Raw genomic sequence first — 11,239 nt, forward strand, 5'->3', positions numbered from 1 at the left:
GGCAAGCCAGCATGTAAAGAGAAATGACCTCTGGTCTGCTAGAGGTGTCATCATGTCTCTTTCCTATTGAGCCATGCTCTTTCTTTCATCTTCCAACAGACATTCATATTATTAGTCTCCTAGAAAGAAATTTACAAGGTTTACTTTGCATGATATACATAATCTACAGACAATGGATCTATGGAACGCATGTAAATACGTTGTCTAAATGGGGCTTGAGAATCCTTTGAGTTTGATCTACACAGTGGTGACATAGAAACAGTATGAAAGGATACATTTAGAAAATTACTTTTCCCTCTTTTTCTATGAGGTTGTGCTTATAGCTCTTGACATTCGTAGAGTTATCATCTGAATCGAGAGTGACTGGGAGATACAGCTATTCTGGGCCTGGATTTGTGAAACACATCCTGCTTGCTCTATCACTGTATCATTCACAGCATCAGTTGCAACAGTTTATTCCTCTTGATCATAAGAGTTTAAGATTACTCTTTCTTCCATCCTACCCATTAATTCTGTATTTGAAAATGTGTCTCCCCATCAGTGAGCTTAGCATAAGAATAAACCTTTGAAATGCAGCTGATTTTTAATGTGGTAATCTCAAAATTGTCAAATATTTTAAATTGTGAAAAAATAAGTCACGTATATATTTTCTTAAGAGTAAAGATTAAATTTAATTGTTAGTATCGTCATGTATTCACAGCTTTTAAATGACCTTCAATGAAAACCAGAGGTATGACTTGCTACCAACACTAAGAGTAGTCATAGTAACCACACAGCCACTAAAAAATAAAGAGTAAACAAAGAATTCAAAAAGCATTAAAATGCATTGCTATATAGTTTTGAGGAAAAATAATGAAAAAATAATTCCTGGATTCCAAGAGATTGGTGGAGTCAATGGAGTAAAAAAGAGCCTAAATGACACTTGTAGAATCTAAGAAAACACATTGAATCCTGCTAGAAAGCTGAATGTTTCCATTAACCATATATTTTCCCAAAATAAATATATCACTTGTGATTTGAAAAATTTTACATGGCTGCATCATTTAAAAATGTTTTCTTTAATTATATTCTCAAATAGACAAAAGACAGCTAAGTAAACAATATTCTTTACAACAATACGATTTTTCCTGGTTTTATCACTTCTAATTTTTCTCCTCCCTCTAAATCTTCCCATTAACACCCCCCCATCCTGACCATTTTTTTCATTTACTTAACATTAATACACATATCTTTTGTGTATACTCATAGATTCCTGCTAAGTCCATATGTATTGTTCAATAGTTCTTCAGTGTGGACAGTTTGAAACTGGACAAACAAGTGGTGAGCTCCTTGCTGGAATGGGCCACCTCTCATGTGCCCAACATTATTCAGTTCACTGTGGTTCTGTGTCTGGAGTAGAGGGCATGTGGACTTTTCCCCTCTGCACTTCAGCATGCCCATTGACTTTGTCCTTGTTCAGCTCACATTTGGAGGGACTTTATGAATGAAATGAGCATGCTTTTAAGTTTTGCTACACTCTTTGACCCTCTGTGACAATGAACAGCAGCATTGTACATTTGGGCTACGTTTTTCTTCTTATCTGATCACAACTGATTTCTCTCTTACTGAATATCACTCCTGACTTTATTTAGCATCCTTACAGATGAGTGCTTAAATTCCAGGAACTTTTTCTTCTGATTCTACTATGAGAGATGATTATTTACCTAACATCTTTTTCAAACAATTGTTTGCTGTAAGAGTAACTTTGATTTGATAAAAGATATCAATGACAGGGCTAGAGATATGGCTTAGCAGTTAAGAGAACTGAATATTCTTCCAGAGGTGCTGAGTTCAATTCCCAGTAACCACCTGGTGACTCACAACCATTTGTAATGGGAGCTGATTCCTTCTTCTGGTGTGTCTGAAGAGAGCAATAGTGTATTTACAGACACAAAACAAACAAACAAATCATGGGAAAAAAGATAGTAGTGTCGCATTAAATTGTTAAATATTACTTTCTTCAAACAACATAGTGGCAGATTGTCTTTATGCCTTTAAAAAGAAAAGACAAAGTGGATTATTGCAAACCTGTCATGTGTCTTTCACTTTCCATTATACAACAGCGGTATACAGCATGTTTTATAATAAATTATGCTATGAGCATTTAAAAACAACAGCAACCACACCCTATAGCCTATGTGTATCCCAGGATGTCCACAGTAAACAAAGACACAGGTGAGAAACTCACCTGAATACCCATGCCAACTGGAACAACCGCAGAGACGAGTTGACATGGGACCCACCCTACCCACCAAGCTCCACCTTTCTTCTGTTCTGCTTCCTACCCAGGACAGATCTGTGGACTAATGATGAGACCGTCTCCCACAATAAAGCCTGTGTGCCACACAAGAGGTCCAGAGTAGCCAAAGATACAGAGCCCAGATGACACAGGACACACCTCACCCCCAAACTCCACCTTCCTTCTGGTCTGTTTCTCCAAGCAGACCAGATCAGTGAGTCCTGACACCATCTCACACCTTACAGCCTGTCTACCTCCCAGGAGTTCCACTGTAACCAGGGACCCAGAAGGGCTGCTCTAACCAGAGACACAAGAGGCCCACTCTAATCACAGACAGCACAGCCTGCCTCAAAGGAGACCACCTCTACCTGACTCCAAGGAGGCCTGGTCTAGTTAGAGACATGCAGGCCAGTGAACAGCAGAGATAATCTGATGATCAGAAGCAAGTGTAAGATTGTAAGCAACAGAACCCAATGAAATCTTGTACCACCAGAACACAGTTCTCCCATCAGTGTAAGCCTAGATACCCCAACATGCTTGAAAAGCAAGATAATGATATAAAAACCCATCTCATGAAGATGTAGAGGCCTTTAAGGGGGATATTAAAAAACACTTAGAGAAATACAGGGAAACACAGGCAAAAATGTAGAAGCACTTAGAGAAGAAATATAAATCACTTAAAGAAATATAGAAAAATATTATTGAGCTTGTGAAAGAATTGAACAAAATGGTCCAAGACATAAAAATGGAACTAGAAACAATAAGAAAAACACAAAGTGAGGCAATAATGGAGATGGACAACTTAGGGAAGAGATCAAGACCTACAGATATAAGCATCACCAACATAACAGAGGAGATAGAAGATAGAATATCAGGCATAGAAGATACCATAGTAAATATGGTATTCGACACATCAGTCAAAGAAAATAAGCTCCTAACCCGAACTATCCAGAAAATTCAAGACAAAATAAAAGATCAAAACTAAGAATAATAGGAATAGGGGTTGGTGATTTGGCGCAGTGGTAGAGTGCTTTCCTAGCAAGCACAAGGCCCTGGGTTTGGTCCCCAGCTCCGAAAAAAAAGAAAAGAAAAGAAAAGAAAAGAAAAGAAAAGAAAAGAAAAGAATAATAGGAATAGAAGAAGGTGATTACCAGCTCAAAGGGCCAGAAAACACCTTCAACAAAATTATAGAAGAAAACTTCCATAACCTAAAGAAAGAGATATCCACAAATGTACAAGAAGCATACAGAACACTAAATAAATTGAACCAGAAAAGAAAATTCTCTCTTCACATAATAATCAAAACACTAAATGTACAGAACAAAGAAAGAATATTAAAATCTGTAAGAATATAAAGGCAGACCTATCAGAATTATACCAGATTTCTCAATAGAAACTCCAAAAGCCAGACTCTAAGAGTACAAATTCCAGCCCAGGATAATATAACAAGCTGAACTCTCAATCCACATAGATGGAGAAATCAAGATATTCCATGATAAAATCAAATTTAAACAATATCTTTCTAGTAATCCAGCCCTACAGAGAATACTGGAGTGAAATCTCCAACATAAGGAGGGTAACTACAACCGAGAAACATCAGAAATTAAACATTTCACAACAAACCTAAAAGAAGAGTATCATATACAGAATACTATCTCTAGCAATAAAAATAAAGTGAACTAAAAAATCATCTGTCTTTAATATTCCTCAACATTGATTGACTAAATTCCTCAATAAAAAGACCAAATTTAACAGAATGTATATGTAAACAGGATCCAGTACTTTCCTGCATACAAGAAATACTTCAGTGACAAAGACAGACACTACCTTATTGTAAGAGGCTGGAAAAAATTTTCCAAGCAAATGTCATGAAAAAACAAGCCGAAGTTGCAATTTTAGTACCAAACAAAATAGACTTTCAACCCAAAGTTATCAAATGAGATGGGGAAAGATATTTCATATTTATCAAATGAAAAATCCACCAAGAGAAAGTCTCAATTCTGAACAGTAAGCCTCAAATGCAAGGACAGCCACTTTTGTAAAAGAAACTTTGCTAAAACCTAACACATGTATTGAACCTTCTACAATAATAGTGGGAGATTTCAACACCCCACTCTTACCAATGGTCAGATCATTGAAACAAAAACTAAACAGAGACACAGTGAAACTTAAGTTATGAACCAAATGGATTTAACAGATATCTGCAGAACATTTCACCTGAACAGAAAAGAATACACCTTCTTCTCAGGACATTGTGGAAACTTCTCCCAAATTAACCATATAATCAGACATAAAACAAGTTTCAACAGATACAAGGAGATTGAAATAATCCCACCCATTCTATCAGGTCACCACAGATTAATGCTAGATTTAAATAACCACAAAAACAACAGAAAGCTTCCATACTCATGGGAACTAAACAACTCTCTGCCCATTGATAATTTGGTGAGGGAAAACATAAAGAAAAATCAAAGACTTTATAGAGTTCAATGAAAATAAAGGCACATCTTACCAAAATGTATGGGGCACAATGGAAGCAGTCTTACAAAGAAAATTCATAGCATTAAGTACCTTCATCAAGAAATTGGAGAGATCCCATAAAAGACAAGAAACATAACATCACATCTGAAAGCTCTAGAACAAAAGAAATAAACACATCCAAGAGAAGTAGACAGTCAGAAATAGTCAAAGTAAGGATTAAAATTAATCAGTTAGAAACAAATAGAAGTATGCAAAGAATCAACAAAACCAAGAGCTAGGTCTTTGAAAAACTAAACAAGATCAAAAACATTTAGCCAAACTAACCAAATGGCACAAAGACAATATTCAAATTAACAAAATCAGAAATGAAAAAGGAGACATAACAACAGAAACTGAGGAAGTTAAAAAGTAATCAGAACCTACTACAAAAGCCTATCCTGTACAAAATTGGAAAATGTAAATGAAATGGCAACCCATTTTCTAGACAGATATCATAAGCCAAAGTTAAATCAAGATCAAGTAAACTAAACATTCCCACAACCCCTAAGGAAATAAAAGTTGCCATCAAAACACCACCCAACCAGGAAAAAAATATCCTATGGCCAGATGGTTTTAGCGCAGACTACTTTCAGACCTTCAAAGAAAAACTAATACCAATACTCCTCAAACTTTGTTTCCATGAAATTGAAACAAAAGGAACACTACCTAATTCATTCTATGAAGCTACGGTTATACTGATACCTAAACCAAAGAAAGAGAACTGCAGAGCAATCTCATTTATGAATACTGAAGCAAAATATCACTAAAATTCTCACAAACCAAATCCAAGAACACATCAAAGCGCTCATTCAGTATGATCAAGTAGGCTACATCCCAGGGATGCAGGGATGATTTAATATATGAAAATTCATCAATGTAATACACTATATAAACAAACTCGAGGACAGAAGCCACATGATCATTTCATTCAATGATGAAAAAGACTTTCACAAAATACAACACCACTCTATGTTAAAAGTTTTAGAGAAACTGGGAATTTATGGCATATTACTAAGCATAATAAAAGCAATATATAGCAAGCCAACAGTCAACATCAAAGCAAATAGAAAGAAACTAGAAGCAATCTCACTAAAATCAGGGGCAAGGCAAGGTTGTCCACTCTCTCCTTATCTATTCAATATAGTGCTCAAAGTTCTAGCCAGAGGAATTAGAAAACAAATGGACATGACAGGGATACAAATTTAAAAGGAATAAGTCAAAGTATCACTACTTGCAGATTAGATGATAGTATGTCTAAGTGACCTTCAAAATTCCACCAGAGGACACCTACAATTGATAAACAAATTCAGCAATGTAGCAGAATGTAAAATTAACTCACACAAATCAGTAGCCCTCCTTTATACGAATGATGAACAGGCTGAGAAAGAAATAGCGAAACAACAATCTTCACAATAGTCATGAATAATATCAGATATCTTGGTGTAACTCTTACCAAGCAAGTGAAATATCTGCATGACAAAACCTCAAATTCCTGATCAACGAAATTAAAGAAGAGCTCAGAAAATGGAAAAATCTCCCATGCTCATGGATTGACAGGATTACAATTTTTAAAAATGGCCATTTTGCCAAAAGCGATTTACAGGTTCATTGCAATCCCCACCCAAAACCTAATGCAATTCTCCATAGAGTTAAAAAGAGCAATTTCCAAATTCACTTGTAGTAACAAAAAAACCCAGGATAATGAAAACTATTCTCAACAATAAAAGAACTTCAAGAAGAATCACCATTCTGGACCTGATCCTGTACTACAAAGCAATAGTGATAAAAATTGCATGGTAATGGTACAGAGACAGACAGGACAATCAATAGAATAGAATCAAACACACAGAAGTAAACCCACACATCTATGGACTCTTGATGTTTGAAAAAGAAGCCAAAACAGACAATGAAAAAGAATCTTCAATAAATGATGTTGGTCTTACTGGTAGTCTGTATGTTGGAGAATGAAAATAGATGCACATTTATCACCTTGCACAATGTCCCAGTCCAAGTGGATCAAAGATTTCAACATAAAACCAGATACACTGAATCTAATAGAAGAGATATAGACTCAAGCTCATTGGCACGGTGGGAAATTTCTTAAACAGAACACCAGTGATTTAGGCTCTAAGATCAACAATTGATAAATGGAACCTCATGAAACTTAAAAGCTTCTATAAGGTAAATATACTGTCAACAGTAAAAAATGGCAACCTATAGATTGGGAAAAAGAGCTTCAATTTTACATCTGACAGAGGACTAATATCCAAAATACATAAAGAACTCAAGAAGGTAATCTCCAAAAAACCCCAAATAGGGTAGGGAAGAACCTGGGTGGGAGAGGATAGGGGGATGGAAAAAGGGAACAGGATCAGATATGGAGAATAGGGGACAGGAGAGAACTCCATAGCACCAAGAGAATAAATGAAATTAAGCAGACTCAGTGAGTGGGAGGTGAGGGGGAACCCTCTAGAAAGTACCAGAGACCAGGTGGTACTCTCAGGAGTCTCTGGTTGGGGTGAGTAGAGTGACCTTAGCCAAAATGCCCAATGGGTAAAGGGAACTCCAAGAGTCCACCTACAGTATAAAATCAGGTCCTCAATCAGACGGGTGGGGTTACTAACCTATAGTCAAAATTTCTGACTAGACTTGTTCATGTTCAAAAGAACTACAGGAACAAAAATGGAGAAGAGACTGAAGGAAATGTGGTCCAATTATTAGCCAACTTTGCATCCATCTTGGAGGGGGCACTAAGGTCTGACACTATTACTGATGTTGCGATGTGCTTACAGATGGAGCCTGACATAGATGTCCTCTGAGAGACCCTATAAGCAGCTGACTTAGACAGAAGCAGATACTTATACTAAACCATTGAAATGAAGTTGGGGACACTGTATGGCTGAATTGGGGGAGGGTTGAAGCTGAAGGGGAAAGCAACCCCATAGGAAGACTAGCAGCCTCAACTAACCCAGATTTCAGGAAGCCCCCAGAGACTGAACCACCAACCAGGAGCATACATGGGCTGGACCAAGGCCCCTTGCAAAAATATTGCCTGGTCTGGTTTCAGTGGAGAAGAAGTGTTTAATCCTTGAGAGACTTGAGGCCCCAGGGAAGCAGGAAGTTGGGGAAGTACCCTCTCAGAGGCAAGGGACTGGAGAAATGGGATGAGGAACTGTGCCGGGAGGGGGGGCAAGAGGTAGGCACAGCAACTGGAATGGAAATAAGTAAAATAATATAAACAAACAAACAAAGTAAAAGCACCAGCAAAATTCCCAAAGGGTTTGCCTTGATTTCTGTCAATGTTTAGGATCCAGGAATCATCAATATTAATTTCAAACATTTAATATTCCTAGGAAAACCTAGTATGTAACTTAGGTAATTGCTGCCTAAGATCTTCCAGCATAGTTTTGCTAACTATTTGAAACATGTCCGGTTCTGTAACTGAAAATCTGACATGTGTCTGCTCTTACTTTTCACGATTTTATATGAAGTATGAACCTACTGTTCTTCTTTTTGACTGCCACTGTTCTTCTTTTTGACTGAAGTCCAGCATGTGTGCCAGACTGAGCCTATTTATATCTATATATCGATGTCATCTTTCTCTCTTTGTCTCTATATCTCTATATTTATTTGTACACACAATCAGTAAATATGTGTGTTACTATGTATTTGTGGAGTGCAAATGATGTAATAATCATCATATAAGGGAGGGGGAAGGGGAATAAGAATGAGTAAGAGAGTAAACATGAAAACAGAGAACAAATTTGGGCATGAAAGAACCAGGAAATTAGTGAAGGTCTAGAGATAACATGTGATGTAGGAAGAAAGACAAATAAGCATATATATATATATATATATATATCATTATAAACAATAAATGGATTCTATAAAATACTATGAAAAGTTAAAACCTTATCAGAATTCAACGGGAAGAACCAAGGAGAAACATCTTCAAATTCAGTCAGCAATTTGGACAAATTTTAAAACACTCACTAATATTTGTTAAAAAAATATTGTAATGAAAAGAAAGAATTTTTTACTTTCTCTCCTTGGTTTGCAGTCATTGCACATAAACTGATGGGATTACGAAGTTCTGGTCAGTTAATTCTGTAGTTCCAGCTTTTAAACAACCTGTTTGAAATTTCTCATTGCATCACATTACATAGAAGGAGGACAAGCTCTTGGACAAGATCTTCTGAAGGCTCAACAGAAATGGTTAATTTTCTCAACTATTTCCCAAAGTCTAGAGCCCATTGTTTCTCTATGAGGAGGATTAGGTTAAGTGGTATAAATTACATCATTTTATAATTGTGGCATTTAATATTTTTTCCCTTCCCCTTTTTCTTTCTAAACCTTCCCATCATTGTCATTTGACTCCCTGTCATATTCATAATCTGGTTTTCTCTAATTGTTACATAAATGCCATATATATTCAGCATTACAGTATGGATAAGTACAGATATAAAAACAGCAGTGTGTGTGCAGTATTGATTGTGTGTACATGATTTCAGGATTGATCACTGGTATTAGATAATCATTTGGGGGCTCATTCATTAGTAAGACCAATTCTCCTGCTCTCAGCATTTCTAAGTTGCTTGTAGGCCTACAGGAATGTGATTCTGATACTTTTTATTTGGCATATTGCATAATATGTCAAACCTGAAAATTGTGAGGCAAAGACCAAATGCATGATTGTCCAACTAAAGCAAGTTATATTTTGGGTGCACCTGGGACTGGTCAGTTAGGTTGCCTCTCCCTAAGTTAGAATTTAGAGAGCAGCCCCTGGCTGGCCACTTGAAGACTCTTTTAAAGAAGAAAGAAAGTGTCCACAGAGGTAAGAGAGTCAGCTGTTATACATTCTTAGAAAAATACAATGAAACCAAATTACAATAATAAGGCCACATCATATGCATGAGCTCTCAAGTTTAGTGTTGGTTGATAAACATTTTTTGGCAGTTTACAACAAATCTAATAAGCAGGAATTCATTTTTAATTATCAATAGAAACCTTAACTTGCAAGGACATAACACAGAACAAACAGACACTTATGTTTTAACTCCAAACATAGTTTGCACAGGGCAAACAGGAACTTATTAGTGAGTACATACCATGTGTGTTCTTTTGTGTCTGGTTTACCTCACTCAGGATGTTATTTTCTAATTCTCTCCATTTGCCTAAGAATTTCATAAAGTTAGGGAAAGGACTGAAGGAGCTGAAGGGGTTTGCAGCCCTGTAGGAAGAACAAGAATATCAACCAACCAGATTCCCCAGAGTGCTCAGGGACTAAACCACCATCCAAAGAGTACACATGGAGGGACCCATAGCTCCAGATACATGTGTAAGAGAAGAATGGCTTTGTTAGTCAGGCATCAATGAGATCAATCTATTTGTCCTATGAGGTCTAGATGCCCCAGTGTAAAGTAATGCGAGGGCAGGGAGGTGGGAGTGGGTGGGTGAGCACCCTCATAGAAAAAGGGGGAGGAAAGATGGGATAGGGTGTTTCTGAAGGGGAAAGTGGAAAAGGGGATAACATTTGAAATGTAAATAAATAAAATATCCAATAAAATTCTTTTAGAACAGACTTTTAAAAAATATAAACAAAAGTCAACAATATACTTAAAATTCATTTTTATCTTGAGGACAGTACGAAGAAAATGTTATTGGAAACTAGAGACAAGATCATTGTTATGTGGCAGAAAAGTATTTATCAACATCTACTATTGGCAATGTGGAAAGTCTAAGGTATATTGAATAGTCATGGTGAATCAATTAAGGAGACTTTTAATGACAGAAGTACACCTTCTTTCTTCATGAAGTTTTAGAATAAATGTCAAGAGGACACTGAGTAAACAATAAAGAAAGAACATTCGAAACTGTTAAGTACTAGGATGCCAGAGCAAATTTTGAATTCTCCCAACCTCTCCAGGAGGCAGATGACGTTTAAATTACAGAAGAAAAGAATCTGTGAGTGCAGATCAACTTCAGGGCATTGTAGGAGTGTTATACTCCGTGGGCAAAGATTGGAGTGTGGCTATAAAATCTTTTATTAACTCCTCACAAAGGTCAAAGTTCTGTTCTTTGAGAATCTTCTAGGAAGACAAAAGCCCTTTCAAAGATATTAAATGTGTACTTCACAGATTCTCTCAATCAAAGAATAGCCCTTCCCTGTATCTTAAGCACAATATGCACAGAGGAGACTTTTAAAGCACAAAATTTTGTTTGTATTTTCTATCAAATGTTGTGAAGCATAAAGTAATTTGGAAGACAACCAAATACTTGTAAGACTTAAGATGAAAGTACTGAGAGCTTGGAAAAAATAGACACCATCCCCAAGCTCTCTGGAAGCTCATAAGGTATCATCTAACTCAATTTTTTTTTCTCAAAAAATAGAAAAGATGTATTTAAGGGAGAAAGGCAGGGAAAAATCACAGTCAGATCCAA

Source organism: Rattus norvegicus, chromosome 8, assembly GCF_021556685.1.
Source record: "Rattus norvegicus strain SHRSP/BbbUtx chromosome 8, alternate assembly SHRSP_T2T, whole genome shotgun sequence".
Classification (NCBI taxonomy): domain Eukaryota; kingdom Metazoa; phylum Chordata; class Mammalia; order Rodentia; family Muridae; genus Rattus; species Rattus norvegicus.